Source organism: Podarcis gaigeae (assembly GCF_964106915.1).
Source record: "Podarcis gaigeae genome assembly, chromosome: 15".
Lineage (NCBI taxonomy): Eukaryota > Metazoa > Chordata > Lepidosauria > Squamata > Lacertidae > Podarcis > Podarcis gaigeae.
Window position 1 is genome coordinate 2,130,235 of NC_139692.1, and position 16,670 is coordinate 2,146,904.

The 16,670-nt window shown below is 50.1% G+C and overlaps 1 protein-coding gene across 3 annotated transcripts in view; it reads left to right on the forward strand.

The window, feature by feature from the left end:
• Positions 1 to 211: 211 nt before the first annotated feature.
• PDLIM2 (PDZ and LIM domain 2) overlaps positions 212 to 16,670 on the forward strand; it is a 55,499-nt gene continuing 39,040 nt past the window's right edge. For 2 of the 3 annotated variants that reach the window (XM_083713716.1, XM_083713718.1), the window contains exon 1: positions 212 to 350. The gene's annotated coding sequence lies outside the window, so the exon portion shown is untranslated. Of the gene's footprint in view, positions 351 to 16,240; positions 16,346 to 16,670 lie in introns of those variants that run through there. The other variant, XM_083713717.1, reaches the window with a different exon arrangement.

Consider the following 16,670-nt stretch of genomic DNA (forward strand, 5'->3'; position numbering starts at 1 on the left):
GGTCTCTTCTCGGCCCGCCGGGCGCAGCCAGAGCCAAGCCGCAGGCCAGCAGCAGCCGCCGCCGCCTTCCCCGGCGCAGCCTGCAGGGGCTCCGGGGCTCCGGAAGGAGGCGCTCGCCTCCGCGCCCTTCGCCGCCGCCGCCGGCCCACCAGGGAGGCGCGTCCGCCCCTTCGCCGGAGCCGGGAGGAGGCGGCGGCGCGCGGCCAGAGCAGCTCGGGGCGCCCGGGGCAGCAGCCGCCGCCTCCTCCTCCTCCTCCTTTGCCCGCCCGCCCGCTGCTGCGCTGCTTTCCCGCCGCCGCCGCCGCCGCCGCCGCCCGGCCTCTCCCTCGGCACCCGAGCCCCGTCCCGCGGTGAGTGTCCTGGGGGGGGGGGGGCAGCCCGACAGGTGAAGTTGGCGCAGGAGCTCCGCTCGGGCGAGACTCGGGCTGCGGGGCTGCGGGTTCTGGGCCGGGGAGGGAAGAACCAAGATCTTGCCCGAGGGGCGTCCCGTCCTCCCCGTCCTTTGGAACTCCCTGCCTCTTGAAGATTTTGCGCGCACCCTACAAATTCCCTCGCTCCTATTCTTTCGGGGATGCTTTCCGCAATCAAATTAAGCAAGCTACTTTTCTCTCCGGTGTCTTTTTATTGGGGAAAGGGTGGGGGCTCTTAGTTTTGATTGCCCTGTTCTTGTCGCATGACTTCAATTGTTCTTTTTAGCTGTAGCTTAAAGGAGATCTGTAAATAAGAGTAAACAGATCCCTCGCCGGGCGAACGAGACTCGCACTCTGGCGTTTCAGGGGCATTCAAGAGGCTTCGCGAGTCCGGCGACTGATGGGCTCCCCTTTCAGGGAGAGAGAGATCTGGCCCAGAAAATGCTGCTTCTTCCTCCCAACTCCTTCTGTCCTTCTGTGCTCCTCTCCTCCTGGAAAGGGTGCCAAGGCTCTTCACAGAAGTCAAGCGGACGGGCTCTTGTGCTTGGAGGAAGGGAGAGGTGAGCAGGTGTGTCTCTTTTTTGGCTCGGGGTATATCCATCACATGGAGATCAACAGGACTTCAGGAAGCTCTCCTCAAATCAGGGGTGGGGAGCCCAGCCGTTGTGGGACCCCATCCCCCTGGCCAGCATGCCTAGCGGTTGAGATTATGGGAGTAGCATTCCAGCAGCATCTGCAGGGCCATGGCTATCGTGACTGACGTGGCACGAGGGGAACCTGCCTGCGGAGAGAAGCTCTCTAGTATGGATCTGGTTTGAGAGAGCCCTCACTTGTCTGGGGAGGGTCAGGGAGCGCCCCTTTCAGTCCTTCCCAGCACAATCCCACCCTCTTGTGTGTGGCTACAGAAGAGACCTTGAATGTTAGCGGAAGACAAGCTGACGCCATCGGGTGCAGGAAAGCTGATGCCTCAATACATTTTCTTAGATTTAAGGTGCCTGGAGTCTTTCCCCGACCCCCTTACCCCCAGGAAGAGTCTAGTCCAGGCATAGGCAAACTTGGCCCTCCAAATGTCTTGGGACTTCAACTCCCATCATCCCTGACCACTGGTCCTGTTAGCTAGGGACGGTGGGAGTTGTAGTCCCAAAACACCTGGAAGGGAGAGTTTGCCTCTGCCTGGTCTAATCCTTTGGAATGTGGTCACCTTGTGTCAATGTTGTCTCTGAACGGAGGTCTGTCTCTGGTGGGCTTGCTGATTCAGTCCCTCCTCCGAAAGGTTTGCCCTGAAATTGGTTCTCATTGCCAGCTAATATAATAAAGAACTGCGTGCTCTTGAGCATGTGCAGAGTGTCTTTCTCTCCATTCAATAGCTACATAACAGCAGCACTCTCCCTGCTTGTGATGCCAGCCTTAGATCAGGGGTCCTCAAACTACAGGTCGTGGTCCAGATCCGGCCCGTCAGGGTCCTGAACCCAGCCCGGCCAGCAATTGCAGAACTCATCGCTGTCTGATGGGTCTATGGCGAAAGGAAGTACAGCATCCCATGTGCGAGTGCGACCTTGGCATCCGGCGTCTGTTCATAGCGCGTGTGGCTGGTTGGTTGTGGGGAGGGGGGTGGTGTGCATGCAACAGGAGGGATGATGTGATCCTGCGCATGCGCAGCAGGCTGGTCGGCGCTTTTGCATTCTCTCTCTCTCTCTCTCTGGTCCGTGGCTGAGAGTTCCTTTGGCTGCGCTGCATGAGGCAAGAAACTTGAGTGAGGCAGCCGTGGGGGGGGGGGGGAGGTCACCCGCCCCCTGTTTTCCCTTTTCAGCTGTTGCGCTCTGAGGCGGGACTGGAAAGTGGCCGCTTTGGGGCTGGGGAGCCTCATTCCGCCGCCCGGCAGAGCAGATGGGAGGAGATATTGACCATCTCATTAGCCAAAAGCAAGTCCATACTTCCCATTGAAATACTTATAAGTTTATGTTGATTAAAATTGTTCTTCGTTTTAAATATTGTATTGTTTTTCCTGTTTTTTGTGCACCACAAATAAAATATGTGCAGTGTGTATAGGGATTCATTCATGTTTTTTTCAAACTATAGTCCGACCCCCAACAGTGCCTGAGGGACAGTGAACTGTCCCCCTGCTTAAAATGTTTGAGGACCCCTGCCTTAGACCCTGGAGATAGTCGTCATGGCTGGGCACTAATAGCCACTGATGGCCTTTTCCTTCAGGAATTCATCCTGTTCCCTGGTAAAGCCATGCAATCTGGTGGTCACTGCTCCTTGTTGTTGGAGCAAATTCTGTAGTTTAGCTGTGTGTGAGGAACTTCTTTAGTCTGCCTGGAATCTCCCAACATCCAGATTCATTGGATGGTTCTGGGATCCAGGTAGGATTAGGAGAGAGTGAGATGGAGAGCAGCATCTCTCTCAGTGAAAAATGTTTCTGGGGCAGAATGTGCGCCACCTGGATGCACGTGAACCTGAGCACCTCTCATTTTAACATTCAAGCCTGTTCCCTGCACCCCACATTTTCAGACTTTGATTTGCGTGTTGCGTGTGCCACAGACTTGGCCAGCTCACACAGCTCTTTATGGCTGTGTGGTAATGACAGGAGCCGAGGAGTGACTTGACTGAGCTCTGTGAACACCAGCAGGGGTGTGGCAGCGACTATTCTTGGGTGGGTGAGAAGACTTCATAGGAGCCTCCTGTTTCCTCTTCTCATTGGGGTTTAGCCCCAGGACTTTTCCAGTTCTCCTGCATTGATCTGCTTCAGAACCTATTGTGTTTCCTAATGGGGGGGGGGGGGGCTCGTTGGAAAGCTTGGTCGCTTTAATTTCTTTCCCACAAGTTTGGCATATGGAGTTGACTTGTCTTTCCAAACTGATTCTGTTTTGATTATAGTAGCAACTATCTAGATGCCTCCGAGAAGCTTGCAAGGTTGCTTCCCTCTTTGGTATGCTGTCCCAGTCAGTGATATAGTGCCCCTGCACATGGAGGCTTCATTTTGCTCCTAGGAAGTGAAATAGTTCCTGGAGGTAGCACTTAAGCCCTTCAGGCTGCAAAGGTAGACTTGATAGTTACAGACAATGCATGACAAACATCATCAAGCCAACTTCTCAGAAGTTGCAAAGCTTCAAAGCACTGCAAAATTCCTCGCCCCGTATTTATTGAAAGCAGAATTAATTATGAAGAATAAGCAAGCTTAATTTGCTAGTATTTGGCATTATTGGTACACTTTTCAGAATTCATCTTTTCAAGACACAGAATTTGTATTTCATAAATAATATAATATTTAGGGTTGTAGTCGATGCTAGTCCTACTCAAAGTAGACTAACTTAACTTAATGGGCATGACTCAGGACAGTATTCAAATTGTGCGTTCCATCCGCACAAGGATTTCTGCTTGTGTGACAGAACTTCATCCCCCCTCCTTGTCCTACATCCTTCCCAGATCAGCTCCATAGGCAAACTCTGCCCTCCAGATGTTTTGGGACTTCAACTCCCATCATCCCTGACCACTGGTCCTGTTAGCTAGGGATGATGGGAGTTGAAGTCCCAAAACATCTGGAGGGCCAGGTTTGCCTATACCTGGAAGGAAAGTTGGACTAGATGACCCTTGGGTCCCATTCAGCACTAAGATTCTATGTTGTGCACGTGGGAATCCTTGCACTGGCGGAACATGGGCACTTAGGCTTGTGTCCAGTGTAGCACTAACAGGTTTCTTTATTTTGGTGGGTTCGCTATCCTTTGAACTGAGTTGGATGCAACTCTTAGTTCAGAGAATATGCATGGCCCTCAGGCCTCCCCTTGAGCTATTCAGGACCTGCTCCCTCCACCCCAGCAGGAGGAAGCTGCTCTCCAGACAATGGGGGAAGCTTTTACTTTGGATCAGCTGCCAAGTGCTGATCCACCCCAATATTTGATCCAGTCCAGTAGGGAAAGCAGCAACCTCCTAATCCTGCTGCAATTACACATAAAGCCAAGGTTTGGGGCTGGGCTGCTGTAAACCCAGTTCTTACTTCTTTCCTTCCAGATGAGGTGTTAACTGTTTGCTCATATATCCATTGCTATTTCTCAGTTTATTACCAAGGTAGATCTGGCCCTAAGTTTGATCCTATTCAGGCTGCATTAATGTGGGGCATCAGGAGTGTTGTGTTAGCATTTCCTCACTTTACTGTTGAGCGGAGTTCAGGATTTCATGGTGGACTAGTCTCCTGAGAAGCTATGTGGGTGAACAGAGGCTGGTGTGACTCTGCTGATTCTCTCAAGTGAGCTGAGGGTGTCAGAGGGAAAGTTTTGCCTTTCCTTGGGATGCTCGGGCTCAATTGGAGGCTGTTGCTGCATGCCTTAAAATAGCCAGTATTATAAGGTAGGAGCAAGTCTCTCACAAATAAAGCTCCACTTGCCATTTGATCACTGTTGTTCTTTCATCTGGTCTCTTTTTATCACTGTTAAATCTAATGGCTAACATGGTTCCGTTCAGCTTCTTTTGTTTCAGCCATTTCAAAAGGCCATGAAAAACTTAAATCATCAAAAGATGAGTTGTTGTTGCCATCCATCTGTCTCAGCAGACAATGGAGTGTGCCTCTAGGGGTGAAGTCAAACTGCTAGAGAATCACAGCACCTGCTGTGGCTGCAGAGACCAGGAACTCCCAACTGCTGCTTGCCTCCCACATTGTTTTTGCTGCACTAGCAGCATCAAAGTGACTTCTCTGGGGCGCAAGCCTGGGCCGTGTGTCTGGAGGTCCTGGGCTGCCCGGATAACAAGACTCCCCTCTTTCTCGGCCTCACTGATGGGGTCCAAAGGAAAGCAGAGCAAGACGTTTAGCATCAGCTTAGCTGAAGGAGTTGCTGGAAGGAGACATACAAGGTGCCATCCAACTGTCTTCAGGACTCACCTCCGGATTTGTGTAGCCTTTTCTTCTCTTGCATGGTTTCCCGCAAGGCAGCAGGCATGGATTTTTCCTCTGTGTGTGTTTTCCCCCAAAGACTTTCTCACGAATGAGTATAGCTTAACTTAATGTAACTTTAAAGAAATCTAGGGTTCTTCTGTGATCTAGTTGATAGCATTCCATACTCTGATGTCAGCATGTTATAGACAAAGTATCCAGCAGGCTCTCCACCTAGTCACAAAACCTATGTGGCCAGAGTTCCTGAATGGGTGCAGAGCCTACGGCTGTTGCACTAAGACTCCCCTTTCAAGCAGCGGTGGAGAACCAATCCTCCAGGCTACATGGCTGCTCCACACCACTTCTTTGGAAAATTCTGCTTTGCATGCAGAAGGTCCCAGGTCCAGTCCTCCAGTATTTCCAGGTAGGACTGGGAGGGTTCCCTACACCTGGAAAGCTGCTGCCGGTCAGTGTAGGCACAACTGAGGTGGATGAGCCAGTGCTCTGACTCCCTAGAAGGCAGCTTCCTATGTTCCTAGATGTTGTTGCATTGGAACTCCCTTCACCTCTGACAGCTGGCCATGCCAGGGGCTCTTGGAAGTCCAAGGACACCTGGAGGGCCATCCGTTTCCTGTCCCTACTTTAAAGCATTGCCCTTAATGTGCAGACACTGGGATGTGTAGCCAGCAGTGGGGGCAGAGCTCAGTTGCACTGTCCTCTCCATGCATTAGATGTACACAAGGAAGGGGAATTTGACCACTGTTAGTGAGCAACAGGCAAATAACACGGCTTGCAGGCTTCCCTCTCACACTAAGTAATAGGGCGATGGATAGTTTTTAAGACTATAAGAAGAGTCTGCAAGATCTGGCCAGCGGCCCATCGAGTCCAGCATCCCCTTCTCACTGTGACCAACCAGGTGCCCGTGGGAAGAAAGCAAGCAGGACCTGAACGCAACTCTCGTGAACTGGTATTTGGAGGCATCCCACCTCTGGCAGTGGAAGAAGAACATGACCCTAGCCTTATCCTCCATGATTTTTGTCTCATCTCCTGTTTAAACCAACCAAGCTACAACTGTTTTTAGGGTACCTTAAAAAACACACCCCCCTTTTATGAATGAATCTTTTCCTCTGTGCATGGTGACTTAGGGCACACAGTGGCAAATTCCAAGTTGAGCCATTGTAGTAATAGATATGGTGCTCTTGTGCAACACCCGCCCCCCCGCAAACCAGAGTTTCTGTGGTGAGGAAAGTGATGAGGAAATGCCCTGGAAAGTGTGAGATAACAGTTGCTTCACACCCAACCCCATGTAACCTCCCCACCAACAAATCAGAGTGACTGCTCGGTGGACAGGCAGTGCCGTATATCCTCCCTACAACCTTTGTGCAAACAAATCAGAATAAATGCTCAGTAACAAGGCTGCCTGCAGTGACATCAGATGCTGCTCTCTCCTTAAATCTCAGCAGTGCTGGCTTGCACTCGTTGGGCCTGGCCGGCCAGAAGGCAGAGAGACCAGCAGCTGGTGAAGCCAGAGCCAATGACTGGCAGAAGCAACTAAGGCTTGTTTTGTCTCTTTCCTCTGCCCTGCCAGCTCTAAAAAGGCAAACTTCCCCATATCTCTTGAGGAAATTGTGTGGATCTTTCTTCTGGGCTGGGGAACTGCCTGTCTCTCTCCCGTTCCTCCACCTTAATATTGGGATTTTTTTTAAAGCAAAGAATGTGCCAGAATCTCCCAGTCCTTCTTCCTAACACAATGTTCTCCCTTTCTCTGATATCTCATAATTTCCCACACTGGTCTGGTTCATGTCCCTCTGTTCCCCCAAAGGGCTCAAAATGTCATTCACGGGCCTCCCCACTTCTTCCAGGGGCAGACTTTGGTAATATGGTGCCCTGAGCAAGGATTTGGCACCCCCTAACTTTGAGTAAAATATAAATATAGGTTGCAGCATTATTATTATTATTATTATAAATATAGGTTGCAGCATTGTTGTTGTTGTTGTTAATTCACCCTCTTGGCTTGGCACCCTGTGCTGCCCCTTCCTCTGTATTTGATCCTCACAGCAACCCTGTGAGGTTAGGCTAAGATAGGCTGACTGGCCCAAGGTTGCCCAGGGAGCTTCATGGCTGAGTGAGGATTCAACCCCTGGCTCCCAGGTCCTAGTCTGACGCTCTAACTACTCCACCGCACTTGCTGTCAGTTGATCTTGGCAGGATAGTTCCGGCTCCCAGGCTGAGCTACAGATCTGTTACCAGTTTTTCAGCTACTGCGAAAGGGCCCCACCTGAGGGACCTACCTGTTTTGGGGACGTGTGGGACATGGGGCTTCCAAATGTTTTTAATGGGCAGTGAGCGGCCCTCCCGCCTCTGTCTGGCCTCCTCCAGATCACTCTGCCCCACCCAGGCCTTGCTCTCTTCTTCTCCAGCTCTTTTGCCTGGCTGGGATGTGTCATGGAGCTGTAGTAATGGCTCTTGCCTGCCTGAAGGGAGAGATGTAGGAGCAGAAACGGTTGACCTTTGTGTAACTGAAAGGACATAAAGATGGGAGTCACATCCGCTGCCCCACCCAGGGAGATGCCTATGAAGAAATGCAGCCTTCAGGCTGACAATGCCCCCCCCCCCGCCACTCCTTTCAATGTCATATTTAGGGTTTCAACCGCCTTGACCGGTTGAGGAAGCCTATTAAGATGGACACATTTCTATTTTTTGTTTTGAAGAATTTATAAACTGCTTGATTAAAAACAAACCAACCCCTAAGTAGTGCGCATAAAACAATTAATAATCTACAAATAAAACCAGCAAAGTTTTAAATATTCAAAACTAATTTTATGTCTGGATAGGCATGCTGAATGGTTTTTTAAAGCAGTTTTCTGAAGGCGAGTTTCTGCCTAGTGTTTATAGGCAGGGAGTTCCAAAGCACAGGTAGCTGCCACAAAACAAGACAGACACGCAGATGCAGAACAAATATCATGTCGCGCTTGTAAAAGTGCACAATCTGCAGATCAAAGCGGTTGAATGGGTTTGTAGCGGGCAAGGTCCCAAGCTGTTAAGGGCTTTATATACTGATAATAAGACCTTGAATTTTGTCTGGTAGCAAATCAGCAGCCAGTGCAGATCTTTGAGCAGAGGCATCATGTGCTAGCAGGATCTCTCTCTTGTTAGCAAGATGGTCACACACTGTGTTTTAACAGAGGAAGCTGCAACAGGTGAGTTCTGCTTGAGCCATCTGTCACTCATCCTTCCACTCATCCTTCAGGCAGAAGACATCTGAAAACATTTAAAGTGGTGCCTGCATGTTATTTATTTTATTTTTATGCGTAATCTGCCCTTCAACATGAAGGTTCCCAGGGCAGTTACAACATTTGATTAAAATATACCGTATTTTTCGCACCATAGGACGCACCGGACAATAGGACGCACCTTGTTTTAGAGGGGGGAGAACAAGGGGAAAAAATTCTTCTGCTCTCTGCCCAGCGCCCCTTCAGCGAAGTGGCAGGAAGCGCTGCACAGAGAGTGGGAGAATTTTCCCCCTTTTGTTTTCCTGCTCTAAAACAAGGTGCCGTTCAAGGTGCGTTCAGGCGGCTACCTTGGAAGCCTGGAGAGCGAGAGGGGTCGGTGCGCACCGACCCCTCTCGCTCTCCAGGCTTCAGGTTCCTTTCGACCTGCTCTTTGGGGCTGGCGGGGGAAGCCCACCAGCAGCCCCAAAGAGCAGGTCAGGGAGCAGCGGCCATAGGCGCGCATCACCTCTCCAGCCGGGAGAGCACGCACGGGGCTAAAGCAGCCCCCCGCGACCCTCTCCCGGCTGGAGACGCGGGGCTGGGGCGGGGGAAGCCCGAGCTTCCCCCTCCCCCAGAACGGGACCCAGAGCCATGCCGAAGCTGCGCGCAGCCTCCAAACCATGTCGGGAGACAGCGGGAGGGCGTGCTACGCCTCTCCCGCTGTCTCCCGAGTTTGCGGGGCTGGCGACGGGGAGGAGCAGGCTTCTCCCCCCGCCAGCCTTCTAGCCAAGTCGGGGGGGCAGCGGGATGGCGGCGTTCTGCCTCCCCGCTGTCCCCCGAGCTTGTGGGGCTGGCGGTGGGGCTCTCCTGAAGCCTGGAGAGCGAGAGAGGTTGGTGCGCACCGACCCCTCTCGCTCTCTAGCTTCAGCGAAAGCCTGCATTCGCACCATGGGACGCACACACATTTCCCCTTCATTTTTGGAGGGGAAAAAGTGCGTCCTATGGTGCGAAAAATACGGTAATACAAAAGACATAGCTTTCAAAAACCACAGAATCAATAAACATCCTCTACTTCCTAACACAATCATAGAATACCACAGTAAGGCATCAGCAAAGGAATCAGTCCTTAAACCAGCTAGGTCCATTGTTGTTGTTGTTTAGTCATTTAGTCGTATCCGACTCTTCGTGACCCCCTGGACCATAGCACGCCAGGCACTCCTGTCTTCCACTGCCTCCCGCAGTTTGATCAGACTCATGTTTGTAGCTTCGAGAACACTGTCCAACCATCTCGTCCTCTGTTGTCCCCTTCTCCTTGTGCCCTCCATCTTTCCCAACATCAGGGTCTTCTCCAGGGAGTCTTCTCTTCTCATGAGGTGGCCAAAGTATTGGAGCCTCAGCTTCACAATCTGTCCTTCCAGTGAGCACTCAGGGCTGATTACCTTAAGAATGGATAGGTTTGATCTTCTTGCAGTCCATGGGACTCTCAAGAGTCTCCTCCAGCACCAGAATTCAAAAGCATAAATTCTTCTGCGATCAGCCTTCTTGATGGTCCAGCTCTCACTTCCATACATCACTACTGGGAAAACCATAGCATTAACTATATGGACCTTTGTTGGCAAGGTGATGTCTCTACTTTTTAAGATGCTGTCTAGGTTTGTCATTGCTTTTCTCCCAAGAAGCTAGGTCCATAGGTCTGAATAAAAAAAGTATGTCTTAGATGTCTACAGCTGCTACTGGGGTGGAACAGATGTATATTTCCAGTGGCAAGGAGTTCCACATTTTTCACATCTGGGCCATGATGAAGGAGGCTCTGTCTTGAATGTTTATCATTCACTTTAAAAAAACAACTTTTTTAAAAAAAACAGTTGCAAAACATGCTGTAGGGATCCAAGAAGGGAAGGATGTGCAAAAGATAATAGCACATAACAAAATAGTGTAACACCAATATAAAATACAATGATTTCACATATAGCCAAAAGAACCAGCTGTCTACTGGACCTGCAGACCAATCTGGGATTACCTGGATTAAAGCAAGAAGGGTTTTGCATGTGCCAAAAGCACACAATTGTTGGACTCTCCCTCACCCCATCAAAAGGTTTAGTGGTAGAAAATCTCTCCCCATCCCAGCTAAGGACAGGCGATTGGTGTTCCTCACTAGGAGTGGGGAGTAGTTTCCTACTGGCACAAAAACATGTACCAAGAAATTCTTCCCCTGAAGACTTTATTTGTGTGTCAGAGGTTTGGGGGCTGTTTTCATGGGCTGTTAATGGTAAAGGTGGAAAGTAACTGCCACATGGACAAGGTGGACTTCAGGCAATTTCTTTCAGTGCCTCTCCATTAATGCCCCCTGTTCTTGGCTTGGCTAGTCCTGGGCTGTGTACACACCATACATTTAAATTGCTTTTTATCCCAAAGAATCATGGGAGTTGTAGTTTGTTAAGTGGTGGGTAGACTACAGATCCCAGGATTCTTTGGGAGAAGTCATGTGCTTTAAATGTTATTAGGCCTGGCTTTGCTTAACTTTTTCAGGATTCATTCATTTCTTCTACATCTTTTAGAGAGCTTTTGGAGTCTTCTACCAAAGTCCTATTCAGATCTACTTGCTTAGCTTGCAGAGTCTGGTGCTGCCTAGCCATTTACTAGGGTGGCCAGGTGCCCCATATTACAGAGGGGAATCCTCTGTTTCCAAGGGCTCTCAAAGGTTAGTCCTCTGTTTGAAGGTGGCCTCTATTTCAGGGGTGGAAAACTATGGCTCTCCAAGCTACATCTCCCATCACCTGACCAGTGGCTGATGGGAGTTGTCATTCAGCAGCATCTAGAGCAGTGTTTCCCAAAGTGGGTGATACTCCCCCCCCCCCGGGAGGCATTGGCAGGATCCAGGGGCAGAGTAACCTCACGGGCAATGGGGGAGGCGCTGAATAAAAATAAGGGAGCAGTGGAAGAGAGAATAAAATTTTGAAAAACCGTTTGTACGTGTCTCATCTGTTGTGTAATGATGCTTACCCTCTGACCGGGCGCCGTTGCAGGACAGCAATAATGCCTCCCCTGGATCCGGTGGTTGTGCTGGAGGCGAGGGGTCTTCCTGGGCTTGGGGGAACCCTTTTTGGCTCCACACAGGCCCAGGAAGCTTGCCTGCTTATTTGGCCAACCTTGTAGGAACATAAAAGAACACAAATTTGCCACTGCATCTTTCTGTTTTCTTAAAGAAGATAGATTTCCAGGGGGCACTGAGTATTTCTTTTTCTGAAAAGGGGCTCTACACCAAATAAGGTTGGGAACCTCTGATCTGGATGGTCTTGGGTTCTCCATCCCTGCTCTGTTAGAATGGCAGTCTGCTTTAAAGATAAAAGGACTATTAGAAGAAGGAGTATCAGCCTTGACGTTTCCACCAACAAGTGGACTGTGACAGGCCTGCTTAAGTCACAGCCTCTTCCTTGTGTGCTGAGTTATGTTTGCATTCAGTGCAGATAAACTAGGGCATGTCCACTTATGGTTTTTCCCCTGTGATGCATTTTTCTTTCTTTTGTGATGTATAAATGGCCACCCTACCATTTGCTGGGCCCCCGTCTTTGGCTTTTAAGTGTCACTGAGCAGATATGAGTGCAGTAGGGTTGTTGTTCCTGAACTATGCAAGGAACAAATGCTACCCCAGATATAAATAAACTCCCTGGCTCCCACCACCACCTCAGACACTATGTAGAGATTAGGGAATGGGGGAGAAATTTGATTCCATTCACATTTAATGGTGACTCTACATAATTCCATAGCTGTCAACCGTTCCTTATTTGGCGGGAAAGTCCCTTATCCCAGCGCCGTGTCCCGCTGCTGTCCCTTATTGATGATGCCCTTAAATTCCCCGGGTTTCAAAGGAAGCAGCTCCTCTCCCTCCCTCCCTGCCAGCCAGGGAGGAGGGAGGCTCCAACTGTGTTGCTTGGCTGCCCGGACCGCCCCCCTCTGGCCTCCTCTCACCAGCCTCGGCCCCCGGGAGCCCCTCCCCACCGGGACTGGTGGGAGCCTCGGGCTCTCCCGCTGCCATCCTCCTTGTGGCCGCCGAACTGAGCATCTCTGCCTCGGGCCTCCCCTCTGCCTGGCGCCACCGCTCCCACTAGGCCATACTGCGGCTGTGCCGCCGAAGGACCCGGATGAGATGGGCAGCCTGGTGCAGCCTATGAACTGCTGAGGAGCCTTGAGAGGAGAGCGAGGGCAACCATAGAGAAAGCAGTTCAGAGAGAGGAGGAGGAGGCGTGAGCAGGTGTTCCAAGGGCTAACCATAGAGGGGGAAAGCGGAGGAAGGACCGCAAGCGCTTCTCCCACAGATTTGTAGTGGTAGACTAGCATAGATGGTCTGATCTGCGGGTTTACTTCGGGCGCTATTTCCCCGCCCCCTTCCTCCCGCCCCGCCTGATGGAACTGAGAGCTGCAGATGGAGCACGGGAGAAAAGATACAGAACTGCAGCAGCATCTTCGTAGCTTGGACTTCGTTTTGCACCAAAAGTGGTTGCTGCTTGGAGTTATTTCATTGCAGGGTTTCATCAGCTGGTGTCTTCAGCAGCAACCTCTGGAAACGAAGGGCTAAAAACCGGTGCTGCTCTCCAAAATTATCTGGTCCCTTTTCACTTCGTATTTCAGTTGGTTGACTAAAATCCCTTATTTTGGCTGCTGATCCCTTATTTTCGAGGCTGCTGGTCTCTCATTTTCAAATCTGTAAGTTGACAGCTATGCATAATTCACACTTTCTGAAACAATACATGAACCAAAAGGCAGTCAGCCTTCTTTGAATCTTGCAATGCCATTTTCCAGGCACGTAATGTTGTGTATGCTAAGGTAAAGTGTGCATTAAAATGCATGCATTGATGAAAGTAACATTGATGATGTAATGCAGAAATTCATTACATTAGGGAAAATGTTATTTGCCAAAGTGTATAAATTATGCAAAATTGCATACAAAAATGTGTATGTTGGAAATTCACAGGAAAAGGCTTATGAGGACTTAAAAAACAAATGATGCGGAAATGCAGAGAACTGAACATAAGATTGAAAAAATGAGAAATTGACAGAAACAGCAACTGATTGATTCACCCACCCCTTGTGGAGACTTGGTTCATTGCGGTCGTAGCCCCTGGGCCATTGTCAGCAAGGTCTATCTGCCCCCCCCCCCCCGCATAAACAGGCCGTGGCATGCTCAGGGAGGTGTCAGCCCAGCATCCTCTCCTGGGAGGTTGTGCTTTGCTGCAAACATCCCAGCCTCAGCTGCAAAATATATGAATCAGGTCTTGTGGCTGTGAACTTCCTGCCTGGTTCTCCGGGTGCTTTTGCTTGTCTTCTGCCTCCCCACCAAAGCCTCCTGGGCCAGCACTGCTCTCCCCCTTCCTGCTTCTTGATGAGAAGGAAGCAATATGGTGTGGCCTACGGCACCAAATGTCTGGCGCTGACAATTGCTTGCATTTCTGGGGACCTCCCTTCCTCTCCTAGATCTAGGAGCCACTCCCACCCTGTAATGAGCCCTCTTCTTGCTCCTCAAGGCAAAGTGACCTCCTGCTTTTTTTGCTATCTCTCAATTGTTGCTCCATAGTGGTGGCAGTTAAGGGACGCGGGTGGTGCTGTGGGTTACCGTTAAACCACAGAACCTAGGACTTGCCAATCAGAAGGTCGGCGATTCGAATCCCCATGACGGGGTGAGCTCCCGTTGCTCGGTCCCTGCTCCTGCCAACCTAGCAGTTCGAAAGCACGTCAAAGTGCAAGTAGATAAATAGGTACCACTCCGGTTGGGAAGGTAAACGGCGTTTCCATGCACTGCTCTGGTTCGCCAGAAGTGGCTTAGTCATGCTGGCCACATGACCCGGAAGCTGTACGCTGGCTCCCTTGGCCAATAAAGCGAGATGAGCGCCGCAACCCCAGAGTCGGCCACGACTGGACCTAATGGTCAGGCGTCCCTTTACCTTTACCTAGTGGTGGCAGTTATGCCCATTTTCTGCCTCATTCTAGCTGATACACACACACTGCCATTGCTGCTTCTCCATCCCTTGTTGTTGTTGTTTAGTCGTTTAGTCGTGTCCGACTCTTCTTGACCCCCTGGACCAGAGCATGTCAGGCCCTCCTGTTTTTCACTGCCTCCCGCAGTTTGGTCAGACTCATGGTAGTAGCTTTGAGAACACTGTCCAACCATCTCGTCCTCTGTCGTCCCCTTCTCCTTCTCTTCTCTTCTCATGAGATGGCCAAAGTATTGGAGCCTCAGCTTCAGGATCTGTCCTTCCAGTGAGCACTCAGGGCTGATTTCCTTAAGAATGGAGAGGTTTGATCTTCTTGCAGTCCATGGGGCTCTCAAGAGTCTCCTCCAGCACCAGAATTCAAAAGCATCAATTCTTCTGCGATCAGCCTTCTTGATGGTCCAGCTCTCACTTCCATACATCACTACAGGGAAAACCATAGCTTGAACTATACGGACCTTTGTTGACGAGGTAACGTCTCTGCCTTTTGAGATGCTGTCTAGGTTTGTCATCACTTTTCTCCCAAGAAGCAGGCGTCTTTAATTTCGTGACTGCTGTCACCATCTGCAGTGATCATGGACTTCTCCATCCCCGGAAGTCCATAAACCTTTAAGCAGCTGCTCACAATCTGGCTGGCTGTCTTTGGAAGACTTGTGGCCAAATTGGAAGTTGCATGGAAGTTATGGAAGGAAAGCCATGTTGCAATGGGATGTTTTCCTCTCTGTGGCTTCAGGAAGAGGAGATTAGCATTTGGCAATTGTGGGAATGTCAGAGAATTCTGTCAAAAACAGACCTGGGAGTGGAATTGCAGTGTTGATGCTCTTGCAAGGTAAACACACCAGAGGGTACATTGCCAAACATGGAGCTCTGCATGACATCTGGTGTGGACCTTGGGCTGTGTGGGGAGCAGAAGCAGGGCTAGAGAGCCTCTTGGGACTGGTTCACATGTGTGAACCAATCTGGATAAGCTAAATATCAGAAGAGCATTTATTTCATTCGTCTACAGAGCATAACATGCATGCTCATCACTTGATGGCAAGTGGTCACTTGCATGTGAGAACAGGCTCTTGCTCGTTCCATCTGGCATGGCCGTCTTCCCAGCAGGCCAAGCATCATACAGCTGCGCTGGCAGGAGTTCAAAGTAAGTGTAGCTCAAAACATCTGGAGGGCACCTGGTTGGGGAAGACTGCTCTAGAGAAATCTAGCAGTGAAAATGAAGGCATGCAACAACATATTTTATTGGGCTCCACTTACTCAGCCTAGATGTGTGCTGCTGGGAATATGCTACTGTTGTTACATATTTAGCAGTTATGATTGTAATTATTTTAATTAATAGCCATTCCAGGTTAGCCCTTTCTAGTCGGCTTTGCTGTCACATTCTTTGTCATAAAAATCTAGGGTCACCATTGCTCACTTTGTTGCAGTTGGGATTCCAGGTTAGGAGAAAACATGCCCAAGCAAAGCACAGGCAATAAACCATCAACCTGACTGTGAGGGACAGAGCAAAAGAAAAGTTGGATTTATAACTTTTATTATCACCTGGAGAGCATCACTGCAGCTGCTGTTACTGCTCCTCCAGGTGTCTGACATGGTTAGATCTGCAACTTGCTCTGCTTAGAGCTCCTTTCCTTGTCAGGCACTTGCGGTTGGCAAGGAGGAACCTGCAGGCGGGGAGGGGTGGGGGGCGGAAGTGAGGTCTGTGACAGGAAGGCAAATGTCGGTCGCAGCATGTGGTCTAGGAAGGAACCAACTGTTTTTCAGTCTTCAAGTTCCCCTTCTGGAGGGTGACTGTGCAGGAGAGGAACAGGGCTTTGGGGTGTGCTGAATCTTTGGAGACAATTGCTGCACCTCAGTCTGGGGGTTGTAGAGGTAGGTCCAGGATTTGAGGTCTCCTGAACAGAGCTGGGGCTGCAATTGCTTTGAGAATTGTGTGGTTTGGGGGTTCTAGCCCTGACAGAAAAATTGGGAAGCCCACTTCTAAGGTCCTTGAGTTGACATTATGGACTGTGTTTCTCTGTGAGGGAAATTGCAAGGTGCTGGAGAAGCCATTTTATATAAAAAAAATTCTCAGAAAATAATATCTGAGGTAGAGGTATCTGAGGTATTTTGGGGGGAGGATTCCAGCTGAACTGTTGGAGAATTTCACCAGTGCCCTGGAGAATATTCGGTTAAATCCCCTTCCTGTGTGTAATTT